The sequence below is a fragment of the Juglans microcarpa x Juglans regia genome, chromosome 6D, assembly GCF_004785595.1.
Source record: "Juglans microcarpa x Juglans regia isolate MS1-56 chromosome 6D, Jm3101_v1.0, whole genome shotgun sequence".
NCBI classification, from domain to species: Eukaryota; Viridiplantae; Streptophyta; class Magnoliopsida; order Fagales; family Juglandaceae; genus Juglans; species Juglans microcarpa x Juglans regia.
Window position 1 is genome coordinate 17,606,660 of NC_054604.1, and position 16,307 is coordinate 17,622,966.

The following is a 16,307-nucleotide window of genomic DNA, read 5'->3' on the forward strand; positions in this document are numbered from 1 at the left end:
TACTTGGCAAGATCTTCGCCACACATAGTGAATAGTACTAGACACCTGGCACAAAGAGGAACCAGTAGATAGATTTGTTAAGGAAATCAAGGTGTGAGATCTTGTCACCTAAGCAAAGCTTTGTTTCATCTGATTAACCAAATTGTGCCAGACTAAAGAGGGTTTCAACCCAAGCGAAACCCTAAAATGGTTGGGATCCAATTGAAATCCCAAAAGTTTGGCTGAAACTGAAACCCTAAACGATTTCTCAAACCCTAAAGTTGGCCTCCAAACCCTTTTTAATCCGATTTCTAGCATTATGTTTAATCACTTGATTGAATCACTTTCACATGCTATTAATTAATCAAATCCTTGTTACAACATCATTATCCAACCTTTTAAACCTTGGAAATTTGATTGGGTCAAGAAAAGTTAGATTTGGGCTTGATAGCATCTCAAACCCTAACCAAACCCCCTTTAAACCCCAAATTGAAACAAACTTAGTTGAGGCCCACTAAGGCCCATGAATTTGGCCACCTTGGTAAAGCTTATTGTAGAAGTTTCCTCCCCACATGGAAGACCATCCACTACCATTGACTGCACCTAATAGTGCCTTGATGTGAAAGAGAAATCCACCCCATCAATCTCCATATCTCACAACTGCTGCAGGCAATCCTTGCTCCTCACTATTCTTCACTTTATGTCACATAGCCACCTCAAATCAAGGGTCATTCAAGCTCATAGCTTCTCCCTCCAGAAGTATAAATTCGTGCAAGACACATTTCACTCCCTTTCATCACTTATTCACCCTACTCTTAGAGAGAAACACAAAGAGCTTTTTTCATAGAGAGTTTCAACCCCTTGTATGTATTTTCGCACGATGACTTCTTCATCAAAGTTGTTTGTCTTTGAGTTTAGTTTCTGCGGATATCTTATTAGTCTCATTCCATGCTCGTTTGATCAGTCAAAAGTATTTTTAACCATGGAAAGGTCATTCTGGGCATGAAACTGGAGAATATGTTATGTTTTGGAATGTTTGACCAAGCTAATGGACATGTCTTGGTCCGAAAATTTTATGGAATATTATTAGCATGTGTTTATCAATGTTCATTGATGTTTTTTTGCATGAATAAGGCTTTTGATGATAGTTTTCCTTAGATTTAGAAACTTGAAAACTGGAAGTGAAAGAACAGTTTTTGTTTTATGAAAGTTTGAATATTTCGTGGTTTAATCTTAGTCCAAAGGCTTTGATATTTTTATGTGAAGATCCTAAGCCTCTTATATACATGTTAGGATTTTATTTTGAAAATATTTAGTATTAGTTTTAAAGATATGATTTTCTATGCAAGAGGATTTTGGTTAGGCTTCTGATTTAATGTTTCTGGGTTAGATCCATGTTTGATTGAGTTTTAGCCATGCGCTTTTAAGTTTTATGGTTAGATCTTCTTTAGGACACATTTTTAAACTATGTGATATTTTAGTTTGAATATCACATGTCTTTAAACCATGGATCAAGAGATTGATTAAAGTTAGGTGAGAAAAAAGTTTCTGTTTTGGACTAAATGTAAAACCAAAAAAACTCCAAGTGTTGTTTTGTGATTTTTTGTGACTTTTGTTCAATGATTTAAAGCATGGTTGATCTTAGGATGATGTTATGAATATTTTAGAAGCAAGATTAGATTTTTTTTTTTTTTGAAATTCTTGGAGATATTGTTATTAAGGTCAAAACTTGTGATTTAAGGGTTTACTTTTTGTTAAAAAGTTTAGGTTTTTTTACAAAAAGTTTGGTTTTGATGATTAGCTTTTTCTTAATGGACATTTTAAGTGTGTTTTTAAACTTAGGATAGGAAGATCTTTATTATAGAATTTTGGTTTAATCATTGGTTTTGAAGATGAAAGAAATTGCAACCAAAATCAAAAGAAATGACCTATAAATGTTTCGGCCATATTGAGTTTTTCAAAGTTGAGAATGGTTTTAAATTTTTCTGGATTGATATTTGAGTCTAGAATAAAATTTACATGAGAAATGTAAGTTTTGGTAATTTTTAGAATTAGGATGTGAAATCCTTAAGTTAGAGGTAAAATGATCATTTTTTCACATGTAGAGGATAAAATGATAATTTTACTCTAAATTGTTTCTTTTCACATTTCTAATTATTAGTAATTAAATTTAAAATTTTTAGAATCATTATTCTCAGTTCCTCGTGTTTCGCGCTTTATTCTTGTAGAACGTGACGATTGAGGTAAGTTAGATTTTAACTTATTATCAATTTACTGTGTATGTGTGTTGGATAAGGAAACTACAGTTTATGTTTGTATGTTGTTATATATGTCATAGCATGTCATGTCATCACATGTTTACTTATTACACAAATTATTATATCACAAAATACTTATCTGTTACACTGTATCATGTTACTATATGTTGCAAGTATGTCACATTACGTATGGCATCTGTTACACGTATGTCATGTCACGTAATATTCATTATAACATGTTACGCCATGTTATGAAATATTGTCTGTTACATGGTATGCTATGTTATGAAATTTTGTCTGTTATATTTATGTCTCAAAGTATATCATATATGTTATCTTACATTCATGTCACGTTACGCTACATCAGGACTTCTGTCTTTTCATATTCATATAATCCCGTCTCGAATACAGCTTGTGTATCTCGAGAATAGTTTTGTTAAGTTATTCATGCCAATCACAACCTTAAGCGCTAGGATGGAGCATCTAAATAAGTGTGAAATTTCCTGGATTAACGAAGTACTGTCAACAAGTTGCGAATAGGGCCTAACTAGCTAGTCACCGAAGCGTGCCAGGCACTAACGCCGATGGAGCCACAATTTATTTTACGTGTGTCCACATCAAGTGTAGCACAATCAATTGAGGGGGCCACAACAACTGTGGAGCATACACTATATAAGACACAATGATTGTAACACGTAAAATACTTGGAGCCACAGCAACTGAGAGTACATATTAACGTACTCATAGCTGGTATAGATACCTGTATTGCGATGAGGTAATCGGCAGGGGCCCACAACTCAAGGGGACCCGTGTAGCACCCGTATGGTCTATTTATTAATTAAGTCTTTCGAAAAAGATTCCAAGTTCATGTATTTCACGTTTAAGTCATGTTTCATGTTATGTTATGTTCAAATTCACGTTCATGCTATGTTTCAAGTTCATGTTCATGTCAGGTTATGTTCACGTTCATGTTATGTCATGTTCACGTTCACGTTATGTTTCAAGTTCACATTTATGTTATGCTATGATCAGGTTCATCTTATGTTCAAGTTTATGTTCAAATTAGTATGTTCATGTTCATGCTATGTTTCAAGTTCACGTTCATGCTATGTTGCTAGTCCATGTTATGTTTTAAGTTCACGTACATGTCATGTCACATCAAGCTAAGTTTCAGTTTCAGTTAAAGTTATGTCATTTATTCCATGCTGTATGTCAAGTTATGCAATGCTTACTTATGACTTTGATTATGCATTTATACTTTTACTGTCATGCACGCATCATTAACCTGTGTGAAAGTTTCCAGTTAACTTGCTAAGATTTGTAATCAAATCTCACCATGGTAGTCCCAACTATCATTTCCCCCAAATGGTAGGCAATGTGTCAGGATCAGAGTAGGGAACAGTCACTGGCAGACCAGAGGAGGTTGACTAGGCGTTGTAGAAGCAACACAGAGCTTGTAGCCTCCATAGTTAGGTCTTTGGATAGTATTTCGGCATCATTAGTCGAGTTATGTGAGTTACTCAACGAACTAGCCCAATAGTATATTTTGACAATGTCATTATGGAGCTAGGTCTCCGTTGTTTTGAGATTACAGTCTTCTGAGGCCGTGTTGTAATCGTGGATGTTTATTTCTTTAAGTATGCATGGGTTATGTTTTAACTATTTGGGATATTATAAATTTGGTGCTTAGTATTGCTAAAAAAAAAAAAAAAATTATCCACTGCGAATATTGCATAATGCTAGATGCATGTTAGGAACATTGCATTTTATATGTCATGAATGGGGGCAAGTAACCTTGTGTTGCATGTCCTGACACTTCGGATGTCCGTCTAATCCCAAACGGAATCTAGGGTCGTCACAGGGTGGTATTAGAGCAATACGTCTCTGGGTTGTAAATCCACAAATCCTTAGGAAATGCACCAAATATTAGGCTTGAAATTTTAATCTTCATTAGGCTTTAATTTCTTGAAGTATAAGAGATAGTATGTGGTAACACGTGTACTCGTGTGTTTCTGGAAGTGGCACATGACTCGCGGTAAGATACCTCAGAACCTTGAGGGAGCCACAAATCAGGAGAATCAGAACCCCGATGGATGGAGGATTAGCTGAAGTTGTACGTCTGCTGGCTAACATGCTTAGACAACAGCAACAATAGCAAGCGCAAGTACCCAGACCCGAAGTTAAGGGTTATTCATATGAGAAGTTCTTGATCCATCGTTATCCAAACTTTACTGGTAATGAAGAGCCACTGAAAGCCGAGAAATGGATTATGGATCTTAAAAGGACATACGAGATCTGTGGATTTATTGAGGACCAGAAGGTTCTATCTGTTGGATACCTATTCCAAGGAGAAGCTGGAATATGGTGGGATATACGAAGGCAGCTTTTAGTCAGGGAACTAGGAAGTTTGGCTGCACTATCTTGGGAGAGATTTAAGAAAGAGTTCGACAATAGATTTTTCTCGGATTCTGTCAAAAAGGTGAAGGCGCAGGAGTTCGCAACTTTAACTCAAGGTAGTTTAACTATAGAGCAACGCCGCTAAGTTTGTGGTGTTAGCAAGGATGCAAGCACGAAAGTTTCAAGTTGCACTTCAGCCAAAGATCCATAGCCAAGTAGCTTGCCTAAGAATAGAGAATTACCAAGAGTTGGTAAACGTGGCCGCGATAGCAGAGACAGAGCAGAAGGGTTCGACTGCCCTGATCATTTCAGAAAAGAAAGAGGACTTCATCATATGCTGCTGAAGAAAGTTCAAAAAGGAAGAAAATGTTTACTGGATCAGATAAACGAAAAGGCATTGAGACTGGGAGCTCAATGCCGATCACATGTCCACCTTGTGGAGAGTGCGGTAAACACTATGGAGGCAAGTGCAGACTTGCATTGGAAACTTGTTTCAGGTGTGGCTAACTGGGTCATATAATCAAAGACTACCCCAGTGATGCTTTGAGGAATGAAAGAAATAGGGTTTCTCTCAACAGCGGCTACAAACCAAAGCCAAGGCAGCACATGCCCATGAGAGTGTATGCTGCCACTCAGGGTGACACAAATGCTAACAGCCCAGGAACTGAAGAAGCTGGCACCGTCACTGTTATTTTTCTAAGACCTAGGTATTGTTAACCTTATGTAAAGGTTGATTTGATTACAATTGATTATACTGTTGCATTACTCATATTTTGGGGAATGTCAAGTCATTGAAATTTGTAACTTATACGCTATTGATTCAAGTGAGTCCCTGTTTTTGGTGATTGTGTTATAACACACTAGAGTTTAGTTTGAAATCCAAATTGTTACCCAGGTGGTAAGAGTAACAATTCTCATTAAGAGTATTAATATTCATATCAGTGTAGATATAGAATACCCTTTAGCAGTTGGAGGAATGATAATGAAGGTTGATAAAATAGTATTCTGTATATTTGGAGTTGTTTTGATTTTGAGGATCCAAAGAAATTTGTGTTTGAAAGAGTAAAGTGTTTGGGAGAGGCTTTGGCCATAGCAGGATTCGCTTCTGATAGTAGTTTTATCTAGATGCCATTAAGTGTTTTTGGCAAAACATTGTGTTTGTCGAAAATGTAGATCGCCATTATATTGGAGACTTTTATATGGGTAGTAAATCTTGGTCTTGAGGACTTACGTGAACAGTAGGAACGGATCCTTTCGTTTAGAGTCAAAATAAAAAGCAGCTCATGATGGATAGAAGAACTATGTCAATCATAAGAGACAAAGTCTTGAGTTGAGGTTAATAGTTGATCATTCATTGAGTTACCACTTAGGAGGAGGAACGATTCGTTGTGATTATGGAGTAAGCTAGTCCTAGGCAGATAGAATTCCTTGAAGAGAATAGTGATTTCATTTAAGTAAGGGAACAGATACTAGCAGACTAGAAGAGGTTGACTAGACGTCGTAGACACAACGCGGAGTTTGCAGCCTCCATAGTTAGGTCTTTGGATAGTATTCCAGCATTGTTAGTCGAGTTACGTGAGTTACTCAACGAACTAGCCCAATAGTGTATTTTGGCAAGGTAATTATGGAGCCAGGTCTCCGTTGTTTTGAGATTACAGTCTTCTAAGACTGTGCTGTAATCGTGGATGTTTATTTCGTTAAGTATGCATAAGTTATATTTTAACTATTTGGAATATTATAAGTTTGGTACTTAGTATTGCTAAAAAAAAATATCCGCTGCGAATATTGCATAATGCTATATGCATGTTAGGAATATTGCATCTTATATGTCATGAACGGGGGGCAGGTAACCTTGTATTGCATGTCCTGATACTTCAAATGTCCATTCGATCCCTAGCCGAATCTAGGGGTGTCACAACCCCTTCCTCCCTCTTGACCTCACCCTCGTCCAACAACTCTCTCTCTCTCTCTCCCACTCCTGATCCCTCCTCTCCCTCCCCTAGCCCTTGCTCACAGCTAGGGGTGGCACCAACTTAGTAGTTCGGATTGTCAGCCTCACCCTCATCCCACAACTGTCTCTCTCTCTCCCCTCCCGATTCCTCCTCTCCCTCCCCTTGCCCCTACTCACGGTTAGGGGTGAGCACCAACTTAGTCCGACTCGTGTAAGCTTCGATCTGACTCCGACTTGTCGAAGCATAGTCGGATTTGGGCTTTTAGCTTTAGGCTTTTTTTTTTTTTAGCTTCATAGTTAGCATTGTAAAAATATAAATTTTTGTGGACTTTCAAATTTCAAATTTTTCCAAAAGTTAATAGCTAAAATTAAATCATTTATTACTAATTTACTTCTATACTAATATCCAACTTATTTTTATACTAGATTTTTTTATACTAATAACTAACATATTACTTTTAGTGTATAATTACATGTTATTATATTATTCTAGTGTCTAACTTATTTATAACTTATTTCTATGCTATAATTATTTCTAGTGTCTAATTACATGTTATTATATTATTCTAGTGTCTAACTTATTTATAACTTATTTCTATGCTATAATTATTTCTAGTGTCTAATTACATGTTATTATATTATTCTAGTGTCTAACTTATTTATAACTTATTTCTATGCTATAATTATTTCTAGTGTCTAATTACATGTTATTACTTTAGTAAATTAGTATTATGTGTTATTAACATAATATACTAGACTTATTAGTTATTTCTATACTAGTATCTAATTTTTTATATACAAGACTTATACTATATTATCTAATTACATGTTATTGTGCATTAGTATTACATATTATTATACTAATGTCTAACTTATTTCTAACTTATTATATACTAGACTTTTTAGTGTCTAATTACATGTTATTATACTTTAGTAAATTGGTATATGTGTTATTAACTTATTATACTAGACTTATTATACTAGATAGGGCTGTAATCGAGCCGAGTCGAGCCGAGCCGACTCAAAATACTCGAGCTCGAGCTCAGAGATTTTTTTATTTATTCTTTGTTCGAGCTCAACTCGATAAGCTAAACTCTTAACTCGAACTCGAGCTCAAACTGTTTATTTTTTTATTTTTTGAATAAGATTTAATAATTAATAAATTAAATAAATAAAAAAATAAGAAATCTAATATTAAATTTATACAACTAACAAGTAGAACCTCTATTGAATTATAAAATTTTAAAAATTTATAAATAATTAACATCTAACTAGTTGATATTTATTAACAATATATTATATGCCTACATATATTATTAATACATACACTTAATATGATAGCATATAATCTATTTCATATATAGTTTTCATATACTAGTATATGAAATTATTAAATTTTATCGACTAATTATTATACAAATTATAAAATATACTTAGGAAGTATATTCACTATATAGACATAAATAATTAGACTACATATTATATATTTAATTATAAAAGTGGTATGCTTATATTATTATTTACTACATATATATATATGTGTGTGTGTGTGTGTGTCTATACACATAGGTGTATGTATATATTTATCAATATATGAATGAGTTTTAATCGAGTTGAACATACGAGTCGACTCGACATAAACGAGCGAGCCTTAGCCGAGCCGAGTCGAGTTTTGTCGGGTATGTGTCATTTACAATTCGAGTGGATATCTGCTTTCACGAACGAACTTTTTTTTTTTACGAGTCGAGTTCTATTCTAGTTTAACTAAGCGAGTACCGAGCGAGCTACAGAATAGACTGGTTCATTTACAGCCCTAATACTAGACTTATTAAATTAGTAATACTACGATATTTACATATACTAAACTATCATTAGTCTATTTATATTATTATTACTATTTATATTATTATTACTATTTATATTATTGTATAAGTATATTAATTTGTAATTATTAATTCATACTGGAATATTATTAAATTTGACTATATAAGTTATAGTTATATAACTATATAACTATGCTAGTATATATGATAATTATAAAGATAACTACAAATTTTTATAGCATATGTACAATATCAGAGTTGGATTTAGAGTTGAAATCCGATTCGGAGGGCAAAATCAGAGTCGAATCGGATCAGAGCTGGAGTCGGTCCAACCACACCTCCAACTCTGACTCTGACTCCTACTGAAAATTTTAAAAAAAATCATACTTTGTCTCCATTTTTCTAGAGTCGGAGCGGGGCAAGATTTGAAGTCGAATTTTTGGAATTTTGCTAAGCCCTACCCACTGCAAGCATAGCAGCAGCGCCACCTCCAAACACCAGTGTGGCCAACCACAGCAACAAGGTCACCAAATGCAACCCTAGACCACTGAAGCCGTGAGACCCAGCCCCAACATCTCTCTCTTTCTCTCTTCTTCTCTGTTTCTCTCATATCTTTGCTGCCACACATGGTGCTCCACCACCATCCGCGCCACCTCACACCAACAACCCAGCTACTTTGTGCCCAGTCATAGTCCACATTTTCTTCCAGCGCCACCAACAACCCTGTGAGCACCACCCAGTTGGTGTTCATCCCTTTTCTATCCATTGCAGGTTCCTCCACACCTTCCACCCACAACCATTATTTCTCCACTCAAACTCACAACAAACCCAACCAAAATTGAAAGCCTTTTGTTTCTGCCAGTTGTTGTCCAACCTAGAACCAAACACTATTAAAGCATAGAGTACCCCTAGCACATAAGCCCAACTCAGCCGTGTGCCACCTAGCACCACCCATCCCATACTCTCCTCCACTCCACCTAAGGCCATGAGAACTTCCAAAAGCCACCACTCACAGAGGACCTAGCCCGCTTCTAGCCATAATCACACTACCATCACTACCTAGTACCGAAAGATTGAACACCACCAGCAAGGAACCTTGTAATTTTCTTTAGATCTCTTTTATGGGCTGATATGTGTGTATAGTTGAATGATATGGTGTTTCATTTCATGGACTAAGGAAGTCTTTAGTAGAGGTAGCAAAATTTTGTAAATCGGTAGGCTAGTGTATATTAAGTTTATATGTGCAAGAAATTGATAGTATGGGAAGATTTGTATTTATATATATTGAATATATTGATTGTGATAATTGAGAAGACGTGATTGTGTAATTGTGATGTAGTCAGGTGCTGTGAGAAGTGATGGGATAGTTGTGTAGTTGTGAAGTGGCTAGATGCCATATAAAGTGTTTGGATTATGGAGGTTGGGAAATTGTGAAGCATCATTATTGTATCAATTTGAGATTTGTGATGCTGTGTGATTATTTAGGTTTGTTTTATATTGAGTTTAAATGGATGATCGATTGAATATGTGTATTGTATTCATTGTTAATAGGCTTATTGATTGAGAATAGTATTTGTGAAGGTTGGGATATTATGGAGCCATGTGATTGTGTTGTTTGTTGTTTATTGGGTTTAAATGGATAATGAGTTTAATTTATGTGTGCATATTGATTTAGTTTGAGAGTTGGTTAGATTTTACTTAAATGTAATGGTTTATGGATTTGAATTACATGAGGAGCATGAGATGCAAGAATTGGACATATTTAATGTTTAATGTTTGATTTCATTTGTATTTGATGTTTGAACATGGAATGGGTTGAAATTGGATGATTATGCTTGGTTTTTGGAAAATGCTACCTAATTCATTGTATTGAAATGTTGATATGAATGTATGAGGTTTGGATAGAGGTGGAATTGTCTTGGAGTGTTGGGATAAAATGATGGAGTTGTAGTGGAGTTGAAGAGCATGATGATGAAGTTGGTTGATAAATGGACATATTCGTATATATTAAATGTATTGAATATGGACGAAACTTGTGAAAAAAAAAGAAGAGTGTTTTACTCCGGCATCAACTTAACCTTACTAGTGATTACTCTAGCATCTGTAGCTTCCTCAGCTTCTAAATCCACTTCTCCTGGAGTGATTGCATAGACTTTAAGCCTTCATAGGGGTCTTTCCTTTGCTTCTAGGCTCAATGCGCCTCCCGTCGTATTACATGGACAATCTCGAATCATATGGCCAGTTTGACCACATCTAAAGCATGCTCTGGTGGCAAAACAACATTCACCATTGTGCCTTCGTCCGCAACTACGACATGGTGGTGGCATAACAGGCGCTACATTGCCAACTACCTTCCCTTTTCCTTTATCTAAAGCATAGGGGATCTTGTTCTTCCCCATATTCTTTCATGGAGAGTAGGGCAACCCTCCTTTACGATCATTCTGAACTTGAGAAATCAAATTCTGCTACTCCGCCTATGCTATTGAAGCAAAATTCACTAGCTCTTGGAAATTCTCAATCTGTAAGCAAGCAACTTAGATCTGTATCCTTGGTTGTAATCCGTCTTGAAACTTTCTAGCTTGCATTTTCTCCATACTAATAAAATAAGGGGCAAATCTTCCTAACTCCATAAATTGAGCTGTATATTGCTTTATGGTCATACTTCCTTGAGCCAAGTTCGTAAACTCTAATGCCTTATGTTGCTTAGTTGTTTCTGGAAAGAAACGACTATCAAATTCCTTCTAAAAATGCTCCCAAGTGAGAGTGGTGATATCTCCCAATTCTTGCGCCAAGAGTTGCCTTTTTTAGTCCCACCATATGCCCGCTTCTCCCTGGAGTAAGTGTCTAGCATACTAGACCTTCTGATGCTCTGTGCATCCACTAATATAAAAAATTCTATCTAAGTCGATAAGCCACTTATTGGCTCTTAGAGCTCCTTCCGTACCCATAAAGTTTGGATACCAATATACCAAAAATCTCTCAAATAGGCATCCTTGATTCCCGCCTCTAAGCGGCTCTTGTCTTACATTCTGCCCTTACTCCATTTGCTATCTCATTACCTTAGTCATTTTTCGTATGGCTTCCACGATTGCCTGACCTCCTTCTAATGGAGGGTTCCTGGCCTCCCGATCTTGTGACCTCAAAGAAACATCATCGCTCTGTTTGCGCACCATTGGGTCGTTTCTTTCTAAAATGCACAAACCAATGCTTATCAGCTTCTTCCTAAAAGTAAAGATTTACTGCTTCTTCACTTCACAATTGAGTTCAACCACATACTTATCCTCCGAACATGCCTCCTTAAGGCTTCAAACCTATAGCTATAAAGTTCAAGCTTATAACTATTAGATTTCAAAAAAAAAAAAACTATTACATTTCAACCCTAGCATCAGGTACCATGTATTCCTAGGACAACTTGTGATTTATCCAGAGACGTAATTGCTCTAATACTACCGCTTCTGTGATGCTCCCAACCCCCGCTTGGGATTAAACGGTGACTGAAGCGTCGGGACATGTAACACAAGGCTACATACCCCTTGATGTTCCTATGGAACCACTACCCTAACCCTACAAGGGCATCTTGCCTCTCTGATTCACCACCGGTATAGGTAAGGAGGTCGTCAAAAAAGGCATGAAACTATTTGCATAGCCTAATCGTTGATCACGAGTAAGATTTTTTAATCCAATCAATGCGCAGAAGCATGAAAAGAATTCCATTCCCTTTCAGGGCCTGTGATCTGTGAAGTTGATAGAAGCTCAAGTCAGCTGCATCTAAACTGCTGATAGCTGGATAAAGAAAGAGAGAAAAGACCCTCCTTACAAGCGAACGAAATCAATGTGTTCCAATTTCTAGCCTTGGCCCGACCATCTAATGGACCATGGACTAAACGGCTTAGCCAGACTTCAAAATGTTCGACGGAACGGGAGACCCGCACCCGCATCTAGCGCATTTCCTGGTAAGATGTGGGCCGGTAGTGAAGGAGACAAAGGCGAGAGGCACCGAACATGTTCTATCCTCAACCTCCAATACAATAGGTCCTAGACATTATTCCACCAGGGATAAGCTTTGTAGGCATAGAAGTGAAAGATGATAGGAGATAATCTAGTCCTCCTCTGAAGTCTTCTTCCATGCTCTTCAGGTTCCAAGATGCTATGGCGGGTGTACTAGGAGTTCAAAATCTTAAGAATCTACTTCTTACCTATTTGGAAAGAGCGACTCTAAAGCATATTCTGTTGTTAATGTTTCATTCGAAAAGAGGCAGGCCTGCATGCCCTACTTGAGACTACTAAGGCAAGCGGTGGAATCTTTCATTAGGGAAGGGAAGAAGGGGCCTAAGCATGGCACATCCGTTGGCTAGTGCATTAAGGTGGCATGTCTTACTCTAGGCTAGCAATGAATGAAGTGTTAAAGTAGATAGAGGTAGTGTTACGTACTTAGGTGGCCAAGCAAATCTTCAATGAAAGCACGCCCCTAACCTAGAAAGCGGTCAGTAAAGGTTGGAATAAAAAATCGCCCAAGCCTTCTTGATCAAGTGTCAAGGTTGGGAGAACAGACTTCAAACAAAGGCATATGCTAGATGGCTTGAATTAGGCTTTCTACTAAATCAAAGAAGCCATATACATATAGAAGAACTAATGGACAGACTAGACCGCATAAGACTAATGGAATAAAAAGAAAGAGAAGGGATTCACAGGCATTGGTCGCTTCACTAAGAATGACTTAGGGTCTAAGTCTGGGTAACATCCCCTATCTAATAGAAGAAGTTAAGAGTGAAACACTACATGCCCTTACCTCTTCTTTTGAGTACAGGAAAGTCTACTAGTAGGAATTCCTCCAAGCATATTATGGTTTTTCACCAAGGGGGTGGATTGAAGCGATTGCAGCGAAGACTTGATCTGAAACGAAGCACTTCGTCTATCTCAAATAGCTTCCTGAACCCCTTGAACTGCTGCAAAGAATTAGAGACTAGAAAGCGAAAAAGGAAAGGAGTGGTTTTTGAAAATAAGCACTAGAGGCAAATCTGTCTATTGAGTACGGAAGACCAATCAGAATAGAAGGCAATGAATTTTGTCTTAGTTAGATCGGGTTTTTCCTGAGTTTCGTGTTGGTTATGTCTGTTATGAGAATGAGTTTTGGGTTAGGGCTAAAGTGAATTCCTTGCGTGGGTATGAGCAGCTTCTCAAGCGTCACGGATACGAATGTAGTACTTGATCCTTGGATTGTGAAAAGTGTATGAGCCCTATCCAGGACTAAAGCGAGCCCAGAATGAGAGCAGCCGATCACTAGAGCACTGGACGATACTCGAATCACAAAACACAAGGGAAAGAGCTTATCAGCATGCAAGTCGATAAAATCTAAAGGCAACATGCGAAGATACGAGCTTGAAGTGTCCATAAGCTTGAAGTATATAAGGGCAATGAGCCTTTATTAATAAAGTAAAGCTCTAAAAATGAGAGATTAACCTGCGGTGCGCTCAGTCCAAGTATAGTGTTATGACATGAAATCCAAGAGACTCAATGTAATCAAGAGCCTGGCTATCTTCGCATCGAACTTCCCGGCTTCAATGTTCTCACTTCCAAGCATCTCTGGGACATAATCTTTCAGCTTCCCCAAAGCACGGGACTTGGCGCTTGGCCTGCCATTAAGAAAGAAGAAGTCCAAAGCCCAGGACAATTGGCCCTTTACTTGCATGGGATAGTGAAGCCGCTTTGCAATAATGAAGGAGCGGCTTGTCTGTCTCATGGTAGGCAATTTACTTTTTGCTATCTACTTTATAAGCTCCTTTTTGCATACACTCTACTATATCTGTCACAAGTCTCCAACCAAGTCTCTACTAAAGTGAAATCCACCCCTTTTTCATTCATAAGGATAAGGATGAGCAGAGCGAAGTCGTGTTGTCAATGGCACTATAAAAACAAGATGGGTTGGGTTGTTCTCGCATGAACATCCACAATAGATCTAGTGTACTTGAGAAGATCTCCTTCTTTAATAGCGGTATCACTACCAAAGACAACAATCCCTACATTCTCATTCTTAAGTTTACACCTCGAAGTGGAGTGTTTAAATACCGGATGCATAGGTTGAGTCATTCGCTAAACAACTCTTTTGTTAGGCGATCAACCAGATGCTCCTACCCAACCGGACCTAAAAGGCAAATTGAAAGCATTTTCAGGCAAGCAACTAGTTACAAAGACCCAAAGGACCAAGGAAAGTCTAGTTTATTACTAACTATAAACATGGCTTGTTCTACAAGGATGCCTTTAAGCAACCAAATGCACGCCGACTCTCTCATTTAGAACCAGCAAGGCGCTTTGCTCAGTCAGAGATAGAAGGCTACTTTCCTACCCTTAGAAGAGCTATCGGAGACAGAGACTCGAAAAAAGCCTCTATTTGTCCCACTTGTAAAAATAAAAAGGTCCATACACTTGCTTTCAATCTCGTGTTCGTATCGTCCAGTGCTCAAGTGATCGAATGCCTCGTTCTGGGTGAGTGACCCATTGGTATGGGGCACGAACTATTTGACATTAGTTGGTAAATCCCAACTTGCCACTTTCCAGTCAATGGTGCGATTCAAGGTAAGCAAGAAAACAAATGCGCGTTGCTAACGCACAACGGCTTTCGCACGTTGGCAATTGGCTATTGCTTGTTCCCTATGGCAATACATTTATACAAAACTTCTATCCCGAGCACACACAATGGAGCCGTAGAAGTGAAATCCAATCCACGAAATAATCTAATCTATGTACTCAAGTGGATCAACTGGAGAAGGAAGTCACACAAGACTCATATTCATATAAAGAAGCGTCAGATGAACTTCTTAAGATTGCCTCGCTGCTTACCATTTTTCTCGTCAGCGTAATGGAGGAGGACCTAAAGGGATACCGGCTCCCAGACACTTCTTCCTTCCTTGAAAAAGATTAGGAAAACAAGACAGGAGCCACTAAGCCGATTCACTGGTCTTATTCCCCAATTGGCCAATTCATCACATACCTGATATCGAAAGTTTTGACTTTCAATGAGAGAGATCCTACTTATATCCAGTACCTACTCACACAAAAAGCAAGAATGGCTTGCTAATAGTTAAAGGTGGGGGTTCAAGCTTCCCGTATTGAGGCCATCGATCGACAGGGTGCTACTTCGGGCTTAGAGCCCCTTTCGTCATCCTCCATTTGTGAAGGCATCAAGGGCTTACATTCTTCCTTTTACCGGGATTCAAGGGAACCTAGGCACACTAGCTAGAAGGAAAGAAAGGAATTCTAAAACCTATGTCCCCATTTCTGTGTTTGTTAGGCAATCACCATAAAGAAATCTCAGTGAATATTTACTGATCCAATCTTTTACAAAATTGATTCCCCTTCTACTGGGTCGAGTTGATCTAGGTGTCGTTTTATTTGTTATGATAAGGTTAGTTATGAACCCAGAAGGCTGTGGGAAAGGTTTGTGGCATGTCGAAATGTGGGCTAATACTGGCATTTATGGTGCGGACCGAGTCGCACAAGAGTATTACCAAAGGGAGGTAAACATTTATAGGGGAGGTTGTCCTCCTCAATCGATTGGACTATGGCGAATCGCTTGTGTATGGGTCTTTTGGAAAGTGTAAGACGCTATTGCTCGCAACTGGTCTTAATCCATCTGTTGGTCCAACAAAGAAGTAAACAGAAACAAGTATATCCTGAACCAAGCACAAGCAATCAGTAGTCTCAAAGAGTAATGAAGGCCGAGAATAAACATGAGAATAAACATGTTGTGCTGGGTGACTGGAATCTGCTGAGGTCAGCTGATCAGGCTGAGCTTGTGAGGTAGAAAGAGACATTCCTTAAGTTCTCCTTTTTCACCTCTCTTTCCTATCTAGCCTTTTCAAGGAAGCTAGCTCAAGACTCTCTGGTCGATCAAGACAACTG

General features: G+C 37.8%; 1 long non-coding RNA gene across 1 annotated transcript; it reads right to left on the minus strand.

The window, feature by feature from the left end:
- Positions 1–8,743: 8,743 nt before the first annotated feature.
- Positions 8,744–16,063, minus strand: LOC121235857. The gene is made up of 3 exons (XR_005934615.1): positions 15,929–16,063; positions 14,546–14,550; positions 8,744–8,754 (listed from the first exon to the last, which is right to left on the minus strand). It is a non-coding gene; the product is annotated as an uncharacterized LOC121235857 (long non-coding RNA).
- Positions 16,064–16,307: the final 244 nt, after the last annotated feature.